Here is a 20127-nt window from a genome sequence, read left to right on the forward strand (position 1 = left end):
GAGAAAATTTTATGTGATAGTTATATTGTTGAAATTGATTATGATCCTACATGTAATTTTTATGAGAGAGGGAAATATGGTTGTAGAAATTTTCATGTTGCTAAATTACCTCTCGTTATGTTGACATTGCTATTGTTTCTTTCCTCTTCCTAGCATATGCTAGTTTTTGCTTGCTATGATAATTTGTTTGCCTATAAGATGCCTATGCATAGGAAGTATGATAGACTTAGATGTGTTTTTCACATGCTATATGAAGCTCTCTTTGTGTTTCAATTGCTATGTTTCATGTAAGCATCATTAAAATTATCAATGCCTAGCTAAGGGCATTAAACAATAGCGCTTGTTGCGAGGCAACCCAATTTTATTTTTTGTTCTTTGCTTTTTTCTCATGTTTAGTAATAAATAATTCATCTAGTGGCTGTTATGATTGTCTTTTTTATGTTTTAATTAGTGTTTGTGCCAAGTAAAGCCTTTAGAATCTTCTTGGGTGATAGTTGTTTGATCTTGCTGTAAAAAACAGAAACTTTTATGCTCACGAAATTAATTTACATTTTTTACCAGAGAGCGATAAAATACCAATTCCAACTGCAGTAGATCAATATACAAATTGTCCTGGTCGTCCTAATTTTTCAGAATTTATTGAGTTAGAGAAGTATTCGAAACCTATAGATTGCTACAGACTGTTCTGCTTTTCGCATGTTGTTTACTTATTTTGATGCATCTATGGCTAGTATCGGGGAGTATGAACCATAGAGAAGTTGGAATACAGTAGGTTTAACATCAATATATATAAATAATGATTTCATTACAGTACCTTAAAGTAGTGGTTTATTTTCTTATACTAACGGAGCTCATGAGATTTTTTGTAGAAGTTTTGTGTTGTGAAGTTTTCAAGTTTTTGGGTAAAGATTTGATGGATTTTGGAACAAGGAGTGGCAAGAGCCTAAGCTTGGGGATGCCCAAGGCACCCCAAGGTAAAATTCAAGGACAAACAAAAGCCTAAGCTTGGGGATGCCCCGGAAGGCATCCCCTCTTTCGTCTTCGTCTATCGGTAACTTTACTTGAGGCTATATTTTTATTCACCACATGATATGTGTTTTGCTTGGAGCGTCTTGTATGATTTGAGTCATTGCTTTTTATTTTACCACAATCATCCTTGTTGTACAAACCTTTTGGGAGAGACACGCATGAATCGGAATTTATTAGAATACTCTATGTGCTTCACTTATATCTTTTGAGCTAGATAATTTTGCTCTAGTGCTTCACTTATATCTTTTTAGAGCATGATGGTGGTTTTATTTTATAGAAATTATTGATCTCTCATGCTTCACTTATATTATTTTGAGAGTCCTTTAGAACATCATGGTAATTTGCTTTGGCTATAAAATTAGTCCTAATATGATAGGCATCCAAGATGGGTATAATAAAAACTTTCATATAAAGTGCATTGAATACTATGAGAAGTTTGATTCCTTATGATTGTTTTGAGATATGAAGAAGGTGATATTAGAGTCATGCTAGTTGAGTAGTTGTGAATTTGAGAGATACTTGTGTTAAAGTTTGTGATTCCCGTAGCATGCACGTATGGTGAACCGTTATGTGATGAAGTCGGAGCATGATTTATTTTTTGATTGTCTTCCTTATGAGTGGCGGTCGGGGACGAGCGATGGTCTTTTCCTACCAATCTATCCCCCTAGGAGCATGCGCGTAGTAATTTGTTTCGGTAACTAATAGATTTTTGCAATAAGTATGTGAGTTCTTTATGATTAATGTTGAGTCCATGGATTATACGCACTCTCACCCTTCCACCATTGCTAGCCTCTCTAGTACCACGCAACATTCGCCGGTACCATAAACCCACCATTTACCTTCCTCAAAACAGCCACCATACCTACCTATTATGGCATTTCCATAGCCATTCCGAGATATACTACCATGCAACTTTCCACCGTTCCGTTTATTATGACACACTCCATCATTGTCATATTGCTTCGCATGATCAGGTAGTTGACATCGTATTTGTGGCAAAGCCACCGTTCATAATTTTTCATACATGTCACTCTTGATTCATAATTTTTCATACACCGCCGGAGGTATTCACATAGAGTCATATTTTGTTCTAAGTCTCGAGTTGTAATTCTTGAGTTGTAAGTAAATAAAAGTGTGATGATCATCATTATTAGAGCATTGTCCCATGTGAGGAAAGGATGATGGAGACTATGATTCCCCCACAAGTCAGGATGAGACTTCGGACAAAAAAAATAAAGAGGCCATAAAAAAGAGAAAAGGCCCAAATAAAAAAATGAGAGAAAAAGAGAGAAGGGGCAATGCTACTATCCTTTTTCCACACTTGTGCTTCAAATTAGCACCATGATCTTGATGATAGAGAGTCTCCTATTTTGTCACTTTCATACACTAGTGGAAATTTTTCATTATAGAACTTGGTTTGTATATTCCAATGACGGGCTTCCTCAAATTGCACTAGGTCTTCGTGAGCAAGCAAGTTGGATGCACACCCACTTAGTTAGTTTTTGAGCTTTCATACACTTATAGCTCTAGTGCATCTGTTGCGTAGCAATCCCTACTCACTCACATTGATATCTATTGATGGGCATCTCCATAGCACGTTGATACGCCTAGTTGGTGTGAGACTATCTTCTCCTTTTTGTCTTCTCCACACCGCCATTCTATTCCACCAATAGTGTTATATCCATGGCTCACGCTCATGTATTGCGCGAAGATTGAAAAAGTCTGAGAACATCAAAAGTATGAAACAATTGCTTGGCTTGTCATCAGGGTTGTGCATGATTTAAATATTTTGTGTGATGAAGATAGAGCACAGCCAGACTATATGATTTTGTAGGGATAGCTTTCTTTGGCCATGTTATTTTGAGAAGACATGATTACTTTATTAGTATGCTTGAAGTATTATTGTTTTTATGTCAATATTAAACTTTTATCTTGAATCTTTTGGATCTGGACATTCATGCCACAATAAAGAAAATTACATTGATAATTATGTCAGGTAGAATTCCACATCAAAAATTCTGTTTTTATCATTTACCTACTCGAGGACAAGCAGGAATTAAGCTTGGGGATGCTTGATACGTCTCCAACGTATCTATAATTTTTGATTGTTCCATGCTATTATATGATCTGTTTTGGATGTTTAATGGGCTTTAATATTCTATTTTATATTATTTTTGGGACTAACCTATTAACTCAGGCCGAGTGCTAGTTTCTGTTTTTTTTGCCTATTTTAGAGTTTCGCAGAAAAGGAATACCAAATGGAATTCAAACGGAATGAAACCTTCGTGATGATCTTTCTTGGACCGAAAGCAAATCAGAAGACTTGGAGTTGAAGTCTGGAACTCTGCGAGGCGGCCATGAGGTAGGAGGGTGCGCCCCCACCCTCGTGGGCCCCACGTAGCTCCACCGACGTACTTCTTCCGCCCATATATACTCTTATACCCTAGATCAATCGCAAAGAGCCACAAAACCACTTTTCCACCGCCACAACCTTCTATACCCATGAGATCCCATCTTGGGGCCTTTTTCGGCATTCTGCCGGAGGGGGGATCGATTACGGAGAGCTTCTACATCAACACCATAGCCTCTTCGATGAAGCGTGAGTAGTTTACCATAGACCTTCGGGTTCATAGTTATTAGCTAGATGGCTTCGTCTCTCTCTTTGATTCTCAATACAAAGTCCTCCTCGATGTTCTTGGAGATCTATTCGATGTAATACTCTTTTGTTGTGTGTTTGCCGACATCTGATGAATTGTGGGTTTATGAACAAGATTATCTATGAATATTATTTGGTTCTTTTCTGAATTCTTATATGCATGATTTTATATCTTTGCAAGTCTCTTCGAATTATCGGTTTAGTTTGGCCTACTAGATTGATCTTTCTTGCAATGGGAGAAGTGCTTAGCTTTGGGTTCAATCTTGCGATGTCCTTTCCTAGTGACAGTAGGGGCAGCAAGGCACATATTGTATTGTTGCCATCAAGGATAAAAGATGGGGTTTATATCATATTTCTTGAGTTTATACCTCTACATCATGTCATCTTGCTTAAAGCGTTAATCTGTTCTTATGAACTTAATACTCTAGATGCATGCTGGATAGCGGTCGATGTGTGGAGTAATAGTAGTAGATGCAGAATCGTTTCAATCTACTTGACACGGACATGATGCCTATATTCATGATCATTGCCTAGATATTCTCATAACTATGCGCTTTTCTATCAATTGCTCGGCAGTAATTTGTTCACCCACCGTAATACATGCTATCTTGAGAGAAGCCACTAGTGAAACCTATGGCCCCCGGGTCTCTTTCTTATTATATTGCATCTCTTTTATTTACATCACATCTCTTTTACTATTTTGTAATCTTTACTTTCCAATCTATACAACAAAAATACCAACAAATATTTACTTTACTATCTCTATCAGATCTCACTTTTGCGAGTAGCCGTGAAGGGATTGAAAACCCCTTTATCATGTTGGTTGCAAGGTTCTTGATGTTTGTGCAGGTACTAGGTGACTTGTGCAGTGTCTCCTACTGGATTGATACCTTGGTTCTCAAAAACTGAGGGAAATACTTACACTACTTTGCTGCATCACCCTTTCCTCTTCAAGGGAAAACCAACGCATGCTCAAGAGGTAGCAATGAGGCTCCTGCCAGCGGTGACGCCTGTTGTAGATCCCACAACCGCCAGCGCGGGGAGAAGCGGCGACCCCGCCCCCACCGAATCCCAGGAACCCGTAGAATATCAGGTGGACCGCATCAACGATCTCCCGGACGCCGTCCTTGGGGAGATCATCTCGCTTCTCCCCACCAAGGATTGCTGCCGCACCCAAGTCCTCTCAATTCGGTGGCGTCCTCTATGGCACATTATGCCACTTAATCTCGATTGCCGTTGGCTATCTCTCTTCAATAATTTTGAATTCCCCAGAGACATCATATCCTCCCACGAGGGCTCCGTTCAAAGCCTCTGCATCCCGTCATGCTGCCTGAGCAAGCATACCATGCCCTTCACGGTGGATGCCTAGCTGAAATCCCCTGATTTCACAGAACTACAGCTACTTGAGTTCTACTATTCCCCTGGAAATCACCTACCAGATACCGAACGCCATGTACTTGTGCCCTCAGCACCGATCTCCATCTCGCGGTTTTCCTCCTCTCTCCACACCGCCACCTTTGCGTTGTGCTACCTACCAGACAATTTGGTACTAAACCTTTGACTCCCATTTCTCAAGAAACTTCCACTTGTGCGGGTTCATATATCGGAGGCCTCATTGCACAGCATCATCCACTCCAATTGCCCTGCCCTGGAGTGCTTGGTGCTTGTTTTCACAGTTAGAATCGGTTGTCTCCAAATAAAGTCGCCTAACCTTGTAAGATTTGGAATTTGTTTTGAGGAAGGCAACTCATCATCCAAGATGCCCCTTCACTTCAGAGTTCGATCCTTGATTCTAGTTATTCACCGTCACAAATAACCATCCTCTCTGCGCCTAAACCGGAGACCTTGGGTGTAATACATGATCTTTGTGCTCATTTCAAGATGGTGTTTGGCTCCACAGTTCTTCATGTACTTTATATTATCATCTACACTTGTAACCATAACATGCATTTTAAATTTATGCGCATAGGTTATATTTCATCTTGGAGTACACATTTTGTACTAATATTATGTTATATGCTCAATGAAGAGTTTCTACATGGATAGCCTTTCAATGGTGCTGGATTCTGTCAAGATCTTATATATCCAAATGAATAGTTTTGATATGAACAAGATTATTGGCTTGCTACAATGCTTTCCATGTCTGGAGAAGTTGTATATAAAGGTGATAATTTCACGCACATTGAAAGCCCGCATATAGTGTACTAGAATTAACCGTTCAGTTGTTGCTCTTTCGACACTCTTTTTTTAGACCTTAACTGTTTTCAATCTTCATGTCTATTTAGGCAACAGGATGGGGTAAGAAAGTTATAACCAATCGGTGGATTCGTAAGCACCAAGATTTTCTCACTTCTCATGACATTCGATTGAAGACAATAATGCTAGAACGATATGTAGCAACCATGCAAACACTAGATTTGTCACATTCTTCCTCCTGAATGCGAGGTTACTATTATCCATCAGGCTTAAGTTCATCAACAGCATGGTTTTGACAGATGGGTATGTTGAAGAGCAAACAAAAGGAGTTTTGGGTGGACAAAAGAGCTTCCGAACGTGTCGGGCTTCTATTTACAACATATTGTGGTCATAATCCAGTAAATTTTATGACCCGGGATGTTCATTCTATGGACCTGACCAATCCATTTGATTGTGACTGCTGAAAACAGTCCTAGAGTTAGATGTTGTTGCCCTTTTCAACCTTGGTTTTTTCTAAACCTGATGAACAATTAACTGGATGTTGTAAGCTGGAGTTAGATGTTCTTGCCCTCTTCAACTCGGATGTGACTGGCATATTTTCTTTGAAACAAGCCAAATGGCTTGCCATTCGTTTAATTTAGAGTGAAATATTGTAACAAATCCCAACCAAGGGAAATAACATCACTCTCGTCGGCTGCTTGAGCTCACTGTGCATTACATAAGCCAAGTGATTAGCCCCCACCAGCACCTACAAACTTATTTTGAACTAGCACACCAAATGGGCTGTAAATTTTCATAGGAAAGGCTTCATGACCATGACAGATTTGGATTCTGACATTTGGGACCCACGAGGAAATAGCCTATCCAAGGTGGTGTCGACTTACTAGCTAGTCAACAAATGATTCTGCCTACCAGTCATTAGATTGACATCCAACATCTGTCATGTATCTCCTATCTCTTGTCTTCTTCCTCCAGCCGCCCAAACCAAACCACCCCGTCGGCTCCTCCTGCTCCCGCCTCCCATGGCTGGCTGCGCCTCCGCCGCCCTACCATACCATCCAATGTTGGCCAGTCCCTCCCTCTATTCCCCCACACGTCCTGTTATTCTCCGGCGATGTCAGCCCCAACATGCATCGGCACCCGAACCAGTCAACCCTCGTACTCCCCTCCACCTGCGACTGGACCGGTGCATCTTCCACGGCTCCTATTTGTTCCATCCGAGGCCTCGTCGTCGTCCTCCGCCTTGGTTCGCTCTCCGTGCGCGGTGCGCCACCCTCTTGCGTTGTCAACGTCGTCAACAACCGAGAGGAACAAGGAGATAGCTGTACGTGGAGAGGATGATAGTAGGGACCCACCAGCGTCATGGCAGTACGAAACCAAGTGCCTCGTTATTACAAGCCCAAAAAAATATTTCCCTTAGATATGAAACCAAGGTTATCAAACCAGTAGGAGAACCAAGCAACACAACGTAAATAGCCCCTGCGCACAGATAACAAATCCTCGCAACCCGACGTGTTAAAGGGGTTATCAATCCCTTTCGGGTAACGGTGCCAGAAATTGGGGCGTGACAGGAAAAAGGTTATAAATTTTGATAGATTGAACGCCAAATAAAATAAATTGCAACAAGGTATTTTTGGGTTTTTGGATTAATAGATCTGAAAATAAAAGCAAATACAAATAGATCGCAAAGGCAAATATATGAGAAAGAAGACCCAGGGGCCGTAGGTTTCACTAGTGGCTTCTCTCGAGAAAAATAGCAAAGCGGTGGGTGAACAAATTAATGTTGGGCAATTGATAGAACTTCAAATAATTATGATGATATCCAGGCAATGATCATTATATAGGCATCATGTCCAAGATTAGTAGACTGACTCCTACCTGCATCTACTACTATTACTCCACACATTGACCACTATCCAACATGCATCTAGTGTATTAAGTTCAAGGAGAAACGGAGTAATGCAATAAGAATGATGACATGATGTAGACAAGATCTATCTATGTCGAGATAGACCCCATCAGTTTATCCTTAGTAGCAATGATACATACGTGTCGTTTCCCTTTCTGTCACTGGGATCAAGCACCGTAAGATCGAACCCACTGCAAAGCACCTCTTCCCATTGCAAGATAAATAGATCAGTTGGCCAAACAAAACCCAAATATCAGAGAAGAAATACAAGGCTATAAGAGATCATGCATAAAAGAGATCAAATAAACTCAAATACTTTCATCGATATAAAAAGATAGATTTGATCATAAACTCGAAGTTCATCGATCCAAACAAACACACCGCAAAAGAGTTACATCACATGGATCTCCAAGAGACCATTGTATTGAGAATCAAGAGAGAGAGAGAGAGATTAAGACATCTAGCTACTAACTACGGACCCGAAGGTCTACAAAGAACTAGTCATGCATCATCGGAGAGGCACCAAAGGAGGTGGTGAACCCCATCCGAGATGGTGTCTAGATTGGATCTGGTGGTTCTGGACTCTGCGGCGGCTGGATAAATATTTCGTCAACTCCCCTAGGGTTCTGGAAATATTGGGGTATTTATAGAGCAAAGAGGCAGTCTGGGGTTGGACATCTGGAAAAATTATAGATACATTGGAGACGTGTCATTCCTCCTAATGGTTGGACATCTGGGGATCACGCCATTGTCAACATAGTCAATAAACGAGAGAATTACACAACGAGCGGCTGACACCAAGGACCCAGCAGGTCGCACAGTTGTTATTACTTTTTTTGAGGAACAAGCAGTTGTTATTTATACTAGTTTTAGCGACGGACCAGGGTAACAACGGGGCTGTGCGGGGGTTGTCGCCCGTCTAGCCAGGGTTTTGTTTATGTTTACCACATCATGAGCCCAGTTGTGTTTTTTTCTTGCTGAAAATGGCTAGCCCAGTTCTATTTTTTAAAAAGAAATGCCCAAACGAGGCCTACTTGCTTTATTAGCCCTGCTAGGCTGCAAATCTTTCAAGACGAGGAGAGTTTCATTCGGTTTGCCCAGAAAATGGGCTATCGGTAATGAGAAATGGGATGTACATTTTTAAAACACATCAATCTGGGAATTGGTTTCGATTTTTTTTCATTACAAGATTTTAAATTCCATTGATTTTTATGCATGGACAATTATTTGGATTTTATATTTATATAAATTATTTTTCAAAATAGTTTGAATGTGACTCGATATTTCGGGATTAAAAGCAGTTGACCGCACCAAAATATGCAAAATTTCGTATAATTTTTAACTGTGGCCACAATATGGGGTCTAATGCTAACGAAAAGAAGATGGGCTCCAAAAAAATTCTTAAGAATTAGCAAATGGGCTATAAATTATTAGAAATAATGGTAGACGGGTCGTATGATGTTTTCCACATATTTGAGCCTAACTTGTGCGCCTACTACAGGTTGACGTGTATGCTTTTCTAAAAAAAGGTTGACACACACGCAACGCCGTGTCAACCTAGTCAACACACGAGAACAGTGACTATTGTATGTCGATCCAACGGCCGTCGTGCTTCTTCAATCTCTGCTCTTCCTGCTCCAGCCACTCAAACTAGCGCCGGCGGGACTGCCTGCACCCTCCTCCCGCGGCCGGCTGTGCTGCCGCGCAGGCCTCACCGCCCCACCGTACTCCCATCGCTGTCCTAGCCATCCCTCTACTCACCCACACCTGCTGTTATTCTCCGGCGATGGCAGACGAACCAGTAAACCCTCCTACTCCCCTCCGCGTGGGAAACAACTGCTGAGTCTTCCCTAGCTTTGTGTCGTTCCCTTGTTGGGGAACGCAGTATTTCAAAAATTTCCTACGCTCACGCAAGATCTATCTAGGAGATGCATACCAACGAGAGGGGAGAGTGTGTCTACGTACCCTCGTAGATCGTTAAGAGGAAGCGTTTATCAACACGGTTGATGTAGTCGTACACCTTCACAATTCGTCCCGATCAAGTACCGAACGTACGACACCTCCACGTTCAGCACACGTTCAGCTCGATGACGTCCTCGCCTTCTTGATCCAGCAAGACGGGCGAAGTAGTAGATGAGTTCCGGCAACACGATGGCGTGGTGACGGTGTTGGTGAAGAACAATCTCCGCAGGGCTTTGCCAAGCACAACGGAAACTATGACGGAGGATAAACTATAGGGGACGGGGTTGCCAGCACACGGCTTGGTGATTTCTAATGTGTTCCAGGTGCTAGCCTTGCCCCTCTATTTATATGTTAACCCTGTGGTCGAAACTTGGAGTAAAAGCATCCTCAAAGTCGGTTTTGCCCGTAAGGAAGAGTCCTTCTCGGACTTCCAGGACCAGACGCCACAGTCCTTGGCGTCTGGCCCAGACACCATGGGCCTCAGCGTCTGGCCCAGGGCCAGACGCCAGGGTCTCCGGCGTTTGGCCCCCTGGCCTCCGCAAAACTCCTTTTGCACCAACCTATAAAGCCCCGTGGGCTTCACCCCTTGGCCGAACCATATCATCCTATATATCAATCTTTACCTCCGGACCATTTCGGAGCTCCTCTTCATGTCTGTGATCTCATCCGGGACCCCGAACAACATTCGGTCACCAAAATACATAACTTATATAATACTATATCGTCAATGAACGTTAAGCGTGCGGACCCCCTACGGGTTTGAGAACTATGTAGACATGACCGAGACACTTCTCTGGTCAATAACCAATAGTGGAACCTGGATGCTGAAAGTGCAACTATCCCTGGGTGGTTTTGGTAATTACTAACAAAATATAGCTCATTGAAATAATACTATTTCAAGATGATCATTTCAGAAAGTTCAATGATTGGCATGGCAGGGATTAAGAATGTGAATCCCTCAAAATGCTAAGGACACACATTGGCTCAAGCTCAAGACTTTACATTTTCATTTTAGTGGTCCAAGATCACATTGAGTCCATAGGAAAAGCCAATACTATTAAAAGGGGATGAGGTGTTGCTTAATGACTTACTTGCTCAAAATGCTTAGTGATATGCTTCAAAAACCCTCAATCACTTTCTCATATCCACATATGTCCCAAACCAAAATTCAAACTCGGCCCCAACGAAATGTTCAATCCAACGCCCCCGAGTTCACTTGACATAGCCATTGGCAGAAACCCTAGTCATATCGGTCTCATCGATAGGGATCTCGGTCTCACCGAGATGGGATTGCAAACTCTCTGTTTCCCTTCGTAATGTTTCGGTCCAACCGAGATGAGCGATCGGTCCCACCGAGTTCGCAATGCAAACTCTCTGTTTCCCTTCCATAACATTTCGGTCTCACCGAAATGAGAGATTCGGTCCCACCGAGTTTGCCTGACCAACTCTCTGGTTAGCTTATTACCAAAATCGGTCCCATCGAATTTGTGTAATCGGTCTCACCGAGATTACGTTATGCCCTAACCCTAATGGAATCGGTCCCACCGAGTTGACATATCGGTCCCACCGAAAAGCCTAACATTCACATTTTGAACTAAATCGTTTTGACCGAGTTTTCTGATTCGGTCCCACCGAGTTTGGTGAATTGTGTGTAACGGTTAGATTTTGTGTGGAGGCTATATATACCCCTCCACCCTTCCTTCGTTAGTAAGGAGAGCCATCAGAATGTGCCTACACATCAACATTCATTTTCTGAGAGAGAACCACCGACTCATGTGTTGAGACCAAAATATTCCATTCCAACCATTTGAATCTTGATCTCTAGCCTTCCCCAAGTTGCTTTCCACTCAAATCATCTGTCCACCAAATCCAAATCAGTGAGAGAGAGTTGAGTGTTGGGGAGACTATCATTTGAAGCACAAGACCAAGGAGTTCATCATCAACACACCACTTATTAACTTTTGGAGAGTGGTGTCTCCTAGATTGGTTAGGTGTCACTTGGGAGCCTCCGACAAGATTGTGGAGTTGAACCAAGGAGTTTGTACGGGCAAGGAGATCGCCTACTTCGTGAAGATCTACCCTAGTGAGGCAAGTCCTTCGTGGGCGATGGCCATGGTGGGATAGACAAGGTTGCTTCTTCGTGGACCCTTCGTGGGTGGAGCCCTCCGTGGACTCGCTCAACCGTTATCCTTCGTGGGTTGAAGTCTCCATAAATGTGGATGTACGATAGCACCACCTATCGGAACCATGCCAAAAATCTCTGTGTCTACATTGCGTTTGCTCACTCCAAACTCCTCCCTTTACCTTCATATGCAAATGTTTTACACTCCGCTGCTATACTCTTAGACTTGCATGTGTAGGTTGATTGGTTGACTTGTGTTAAGTTGCTAAAATCTGCCAAGACTTAAAATTGGGAAAAGGCTAGATTTTTATTTGGTCAAGTAGTCTAATCACCCCCCTCTAGACATACTTTCGATCCTACAAGTGTTATCAGAGCTTTGGTCTCCATTTGCCTTGATTTCCATAGCTTTGGTGATCATAGCCTTGGTTTCACAACTTAGGAGAGTATGGCGTCGAAGTTTGACCAACTCTAGCAAGGGAAATTACCACCGTAGAGGTCCTTACTTTGATGGTACTAATTTTGCTAGTTGGAAGCATAAGATGAAAATGCATATTCTTGGACATAACCCCGGCATTTGGGCTATTGTGTGTATTGGCCTGCAAGGTGAATTCTTTGATGGGAGAGAACCGAACTGTGAAGCTAGCATGGAAGATTTGAAGATGCTGCAATACAATGCCCAAGCTTGACTAAGTCAGATTCGAACCACTCTGTGTGAGGAGCACTCGGAGTCCCCGATTCGTCATAGACTTAAACTTCCAAAATCTCTCTGTGCATTTTGGTCTGACCGACCCATCCATTTCGGTCACACCGAGTTCATTGAGTTGATCTAGGTTTTCAATCTTGGTGCAACCGATTTGAACTTTTCGGTCACACCAAGTTGCAGTAACCAATTGCGATTCTGCATCTCGGTGCCACCGAGTTGTTCCACTCGGTCACACCGACAGGGTCGGGATATATATACTGACGGGTTGAATTTTGGAAATTTCTCCAAAACTCTTCATCCCGCGCATGTCCTGCTCTGCCGTCTCGATCTCCGGATCGTCTCCTCGTCGCCAGCGACCTCCTGCCGCTGGTCTCCATCACCGTCAACGGGATTCTGCCCCGCCGTTGTCGCCATAGCGAACTCCTGCCGAACTAGGGTATGAGTTTGACTTTATGTACTAATTCCTCATTCCGATTCCTAGCACATTGCTTTGCCATGATCAGTACCAATTAGGCAAGTATGAAATCAATCTATCCAAAGAAAAATCCCTTTAGGTTAGGTTTCACTCAAAAATTTAGGGTTAGGTCTCCGCCGAACTCATCTCGGACCGACCAAGTTGTAGAAATCGGTCTCACCGATTTGGCTTAGGCCATTGCACATGCGCTTTTCATTCTGACCGAAAATTGCAAATCGGTGCGACCGAGTTCGATTCTCTGTGAAACCCTAGCAATCTTGGAGCCACCAAACTGTGACTCGATCTGACTGAGTTCACTAGTTTAGACTCCAACAGTTGCTTCGGTATCACCGAGTTTAACAAATCGGTAGCTCCGAAATGCTTTCTATGGAGAACTAAAACTAAGTTTTTGACTCATGTGTTTTGCAAAAAACCCTGGACTTTGTGATGCTCATCCATTCTACCTCATCTACATCTATTCACAGGGTTTGCGGTCAGTGTGCTTGCCAAGATGTCTGACCAGAGTGATAGCCAAAACAGATCTGAAGAGCAAGTGCAATTCGGTGAGGGCACTAGTCCCTCAAGCACCTCAGATGATGGCAGCAGGAGCACTCCCAGTAACTTGCCAAAGGCAGCCACCAGGACAAGGAGGAAGAAAACCTCAGATTCTGAAGATGAGGACTATATGGCTGTTGAGGAGGAAGTTAGCTCCAAAAAGAAGGTGCTGAAGAAAGAGTATGGTACTGCTGCAACAACTAAGCCAGGGTTGAATAAGAAGGCACCTGCAAAAAGAATTCCAATGTCTAAGGCCAGGGCCTCAACTGCTGAAACCTCTAAGCCAACTGAAGAGGCTGCTAGAGAGGGAAAGAAGAGGAAGGAGAGAGTCAAAAAGACCACTGCCAGAGTCCTTGGTAGATCCTCCATAATGAGAGAGCCAGAAGAAGATGAAGAGGAAGAGGATGCTGCACCAGCACCCAAGTCCCAGAAGCTCATGGGAGATGCAATCAAGTCAGGGGCTGCTCCATCAAAGCCCAAAGCTGCTCCCAAGGCTGCTGCTCAAAAGCCTTCTAAGCCCAAGAGAAGCACCAAGAACATCCCAACTGAAGAAAATAACAAGGCCCCAGTGCCTGAAGTTGAAGAAGAAGATGCAGAAGCCCAAGTGCTAAGAAAACTGAAACCAAAGATCCAGACCACAATGACACTCATCTAGTGGCAGAGGACATGAACATAAGGAAGGATGCAGGATTGAGACTTTGGAGACAGTCTGACCCCTATGCTGTGAGGAGGAGGACTACAGTGGACTATTGGTTCCACACCAAGGAACAACAGGATTTCTATGAGACCACTCTGCTTGACAAGAAGCCAATTGTTTGTGATATGAAATGGGTTGATTGGGAATTCATTGATGAGAATGAATACTATTTCCCAGGAGTGCATGAAAGCTTCAAAGCTTGTGGAGTTGATGAGTTTCTGGGTCAAGAGTTGACCAAATGGAATGATGAGCTCGTTATGCAGTTCTACTCCACTACTCATTTCTATCCAGATGGCAGAATCGTGTGGATGTCTGAGGGTACAAGGTACCAATCAACTGTTGATGAGTGGGCGAAGTTGATCAATGCCCCAGAAGAGCATGAGGATGATTTGGATGTGTATGCCAAGAAGAAGAAGGACCACAACTCAATGGCAAACATGTACAAGGAGATCCCGAACAAAGCTTTGGAGACACACAAGCTTGGATCTGTGCATTATCTATTGTCTGGTCTGCCTACAATCAACACTATCCTAAGGCATACTCTGTTACCCAAATCTAGAGATCATAAGATGATAAGATGACAATCAATCAACCTGCTGCAAATATTTGATGTCCCTCCAAACTTCAAGGCCATGAGTCTGATTGTTGAGACAATCAAGAGGACTGCAGCAGATCAGAAAAGATCTTATGGGTATGCTCCACATATTCAGGTGCTCATCAACTCCAAGATGGGCCGATAACCCACAAGTATATGGGATAAATTGTAGCCTCTTTCGATAAGTAAGGTTGTCGAACCCAACGAGGAGCTAAAGGTAGAACAAATATTCCCTCAAGTTCTATTGACCACCGATACAACTCTACGCACGCTTAACGTTCGCTTTACCTAGAACAAGTATGAAACTAGAAGTACTTTCTAGGTGTTGTAGGCTAGGTTTGCAAGATAATAAAGAGCGTGTAAATAAAAAGTAGGGGCTGTTTAGAAGAAGACACAACTAAGTTAGTTTAGTAGAGAGCTTGTTGTCACACAAGAAAGTTATTTGTCCCTGGGCAATCGATAACTAGACCTGTAATCGTTATTGCAATTTTATTTGAGGGAGAGGCATAAGAAAACATACTTTCTCTACTTGGATCATATGCACTTATGATTGGAACTCTAGCAAGCGTCCGCAACTACTAAAGATCATTAAGGTAAAACCCAACCATAGCATTAAAGTATCAAGTCCTCTTTACTCACATATGCAAACAACCTACTTACTCGGGTATGTGCTTCTGTCACTCACGCCACCCACCATAAGCAAATCATGAACGTATTGCAACACCCTACAGTGGGGATCCCTCACGCTTGCGCGACATGGAGAGCACCATAGGACAGCACCAATAATAAAACAAGCAACTCAAACCAATCACGATCATCAATTAACCCATAGGACAAAACGGATCTACTCAAACATCATAGGATAGCCATACATCATTGGGAAATAATATATAGCGTTGAGCACCATGTTTAAGTAGAGATTACAGCGGGTAAAAGAGGGGTTACACCGCTGCATAGAGGGGGAAGAGTTGGTCATGATGGCGGTGAAGTTGTTGGTGTAGATTGCGGTGATGATGATGGCCCCGGCGGCGTTCCGGCGCCACCGAAAGAGAGGGCGAGAGAGCCCCCCCCCCTTCTTCTTCTTCCTTGACCTTCTCCCTAGATGGGAGAAGGGTTTCCCCTCTGGTCCATGGCCTCCATGGAATGGGAGAGGCGAGAGCCCCTTCGAGATTGGATATGTCTCTCTGTCTCTCTCTTTTTCGGTGTTCCCTTATTCTTCCCTTTCACCATTTCTTAAATTCTCGGAGATCCATAACTCCGATTGGGCTGAATTTTGGAAACGATCCCTACCCAGATATTAGCTTTCTTGCGGCGGAAGAAGGGCACCAACCGCCTTAAGGGGTGGCCACGAGGGCCCAGGGCGCGCCTGTGACGCCCCCGATTTAATCATACACTAATCATGCACGCAAATGTGTACGATCAAGATCAGGGACTCACGGGAAGATATCACAACACAACTCTAAAACATAAATAATTCATACAAGCAACATATTACAAGCCAGGGGGCCTCGAGGGATCGAATACAAGAGCTCGATCATAGACGAGTCAGCGGAAGCAACAATATCTGAGTACAGACATAAGTTAAACAGGCTTGCCTTAAGAAGGCTAGCACAAACTGGGATACAGATCGAAAGAGGCGCAGGCCTCTTGCCTGGGAACCTCCTAAACTACTCCTGGTCGTCGTCAGCGGGCAGCACGTAGTAGTAGGCACCTCCGGTGTAGTAGGAGTCGTCGTCGACGGTGGCGTCTGGCTCCTGGACTCCAGCATCTGGTTGCGACAACCAGAATGAAAGGAAAAGGGGGAAAAGGGGGAGAAAGCAACCGTGAGTACTCATCCAAAGTACTCGCAAGCAAGGAGCTACACTACATATGCATGGGTATCAAATGGAGTAAGGGTATCATATGTGGACTGAACTGCAGAATGCCAGAATAAGAGGGGGATAACTAATCCTTTCGAAGACTATGCTTCTGGCAGCCTTCGTCTTGCAACATGTAGAAGAGAGTAGACTGAAGTCCTCCAAGTAGCATCGCATAGCATAATCCTAACCGATGATCCTCCCGTCGTCGCCCTGTGAGAGAGCGACCACCGGTTGTATCTGGCACTTGGAAGGGTGTGTTTTATTAAGTATCCGGTTCTAGTTGTCATAAGGTCAAGGTACAACTCCAAGTCGTCCTGTTACCGAAGATCACGGCTATTCGAATAGATTAACTTCCCTGCAGGGGTGCACCACATACCCCAACACGCTTGATCCCATTTGGCCGGACACACTTTCCTGGGTCATGCCCGGCCGGGAAAGATCAACACGTCGCAGCCCCACCTAGGCACAACAGAGAGGTCAGCACGCCGGTCTAAACCTAAGCGCACAGGGGTCTGGGCCCATCGCCCTTAGCACACCTGCACGTTGCGAACGCGGCCGGAAGCAGAACTAGCCCCCTTAATACAAGAGCAGGCTTACGTTCCAATCCGGCGCGCGCCACTCAGTGGCTGACGTCACGAAGGCTTCGGCTGATACCACGACGCCGGGATACCCATAACTACTCCCGCGTAGATGGTTAGTGCGTATAGACCAAATGGCCAGACTCAGATCAAATACCCAGATCTCGTTAAGCGTGTTAAGTATCCGCGAACGCCGACCAGGGCCAGGCCACCTCTCTCCTAGGTGGTCTCAACCTGCCCTGTCGCTCCGCCACAAAGTAACAGTCGGGGGCCGTCGGGAACCCAGGCCCACCTCTACCGGGATGGAGCCACCTGCCCCTTCAGCCCCCAACTCCGAACAGTACCACAGGTAATGTAACTGTGTAAAGTATATAGTATATGCCCGTGATCACCTCCCGAAGTGATCACGACCCAGTAATATAGCATGGCAGACGGACAAGAGTGTAGGACCACTGATGGAACACTAGCATCCTATACTAAGCAGTAGGATAGCAGGTAATGGTAACAACAGTAGTAGCAAGGACAGGCTATGCATCAGGATAGGAATAACGGAAAGCAGTAACATGCTACACTACTCTAATGCAAGTAGTATAGAGAAGATTAGGCGATATCTGGTGATCAAAGGGGGGGCTTGCCTGGTTGCTCTGGCAAGAGAGAGGGGTCGTCAACACCGTAGTCGTACTGGGTAGTAGAGGCGTCGGTCTCTGTGTCTAGCGAGAGAAGAGGGGGAAGAAACAATAAATATAATGCAAACAAATGCATGACGATGCATGACATGACAAAGCGTGAAGCTAGGTGTGCCCTACCGCGGTACGAGGTGGTACCGGTGAAGGGGGGAAACATCCGGGAAATTATCCCCGGTGTTTCGCGTTTTTGGACAGACGAGCCGGAGGGGGAAAGTTGCGAGTTTGATATGTTAGGGGTGCGTGGCGGACGAACGGGCCGCGTATCCGGGTTCGTCTCGTCGTTCTGAGCAACTTTCATGTTGAAAATAATTTAATCCGAGTTACGGATTAAAAGATATGATTTTCTAAAGATTTTATTAATTTCTGGAATATAATTAATTAATTTAATTTAACATTATCCAGAACAGTGCATGCTGACATCATCATGACGTCAGCATGACGTCAGCAGTCAACAGAGGTGTTGACTGGGTCGCTGACGTGTGGGTCCCACTGGTCATAGACTGTTTAGTCTAATTAGGGTTTAATTAACCTAACTAATTGATTAGATTAATTAACAGGATTAATTAACTTAATTAATTAATTATTTTAATTATTAATTATTTATTTATTTTATTCATTTTTTTAATCGTTCTGGGGCATAGGCCCCACATGTCATTGGCACATGTGTCAATAAATCATCTAGCTAATTTAATCAGGGGGGTCCCACTTGTCATGGACTACAAGCTAACTTATCACTAAGTACCCCTAACAATCTTTTTAATTAGGCCCTTGTTTAGCGGGTTGGCCGCATGTACAGAGAGCCAACCAGCCTCACACACGGCCGTGCACCTAGCACAGGCAAGTCATGGCCATGGCACGGGAGCATACAGGAGCACCCGGAGATGCGCGTGAGCTGGGCGGCTACGACGCGAGCAACGACAGCGGGGTAGGAGCGGGCAGAAGGAGCGGCAAAGCAGCAGCTAGGCAGCATGCAGGCAACAGCAACAGCAGGTAGCAAGTTGCGGCTCGCACGTGAGGAGGCTGTAGGGGACGAGGCAGCAGGGACGGGCGGTGCGACAACTCGCAGAGGTGGGCGCCGACATGGCACGAGGCCAAGGCCAAGGCACGCGGGACGCAGGCGCGGTTGCGGCGATGAGTAGCGACAGGGGCGTGGGTCACACGCCAGCAAACGGGCGCGGGGGCGGCCATGCACACACTGGAGGCGGCAGAGGCGTGGTCTAGGGGCCTCGGGCGTGGACGCGGGACGGCGCCGACGGACGCGGGACGCCACCGGCGGGCGCGTGCAGGGAAGAGAGGAGGAGGGGGGCCTCACAAGGGGATTGTAGGGCCAGGGCAGCGGGGGTCGAGGGGGGGGACGTCGGGGACGACGCGACGGAGAGGGGCAGGCCGGCGAGGAAGCGCTCCGGGCGGCGGCGGCCAACGGCGACGGGCGGCGCGGTCGTCGGGGTGGTCTTCGGGCCGCGCCGGCGAGAGGCTTCGACACCGAGCGAAGGGCGAGCCCCCCCGGTCTCGATCCAGATCGAGGGAGGGAAGAGAGCGAGGAGTGGGGGGGGGGTTCGTGCGGGAGGAGTGACGTGCGGCGCGAAGTGGGGAATGAGGGAGAGATGGGGATCGGTCTAGGGTTTGCTACGGTGGGGGGGGGTTATGCAGGGGTGAGGGGCCGATTGGGCCAGTGGCTGGCCGGCTGGGCCGTTGGCCCAGTAGGCCGGGGGGCTTTTATTCTCTTTTTTTTGGTTTTGTTTTCTGTTTTTGTAGTTTCTTTTCTTTTTTTTATTTATTTTCTTTTCTGTTTTAATTCATTTTAAATTATCTAGACATTTTATAAAAATGTGTTTGCTTTATTATAATTACCCTTGTAATATTCGGCACCCACCGAACATTTTTGTTTCAACTTTCGAAAACTTTTATTGTTGACATTAATTTAGATTTGAATTCGACGCGGTTTGATCTAACGAAAGCCTAGCAACAGTAACCGAGGTGATGTGGCACGATTAGCGTGGAATTACTGTAGCAAGATTATCCGGGCGTCACACTTCTCCTACACTACAAGAAATCTCGTCCCGAGATTTAAGAGGGGAACAAGGGGGAAAGTTCTGGTTACGATATTCTAACGGATCTTCTCGAAG

The sequence above is a fragment of the Triticum urartu genome, chromosome 5, assembly GCF_003073215.2.
Source record: "Triticum urartu cultivar G1812 chromosome 5, Tu2.1, whole genome shotgun sequence".
NCBI classification, from domain to species: Eukaryota; Viridiplantae; Streptophyta; class Magnoliopsida; order Poales; family Poaceae; genus Triticum; species Triticum urartu.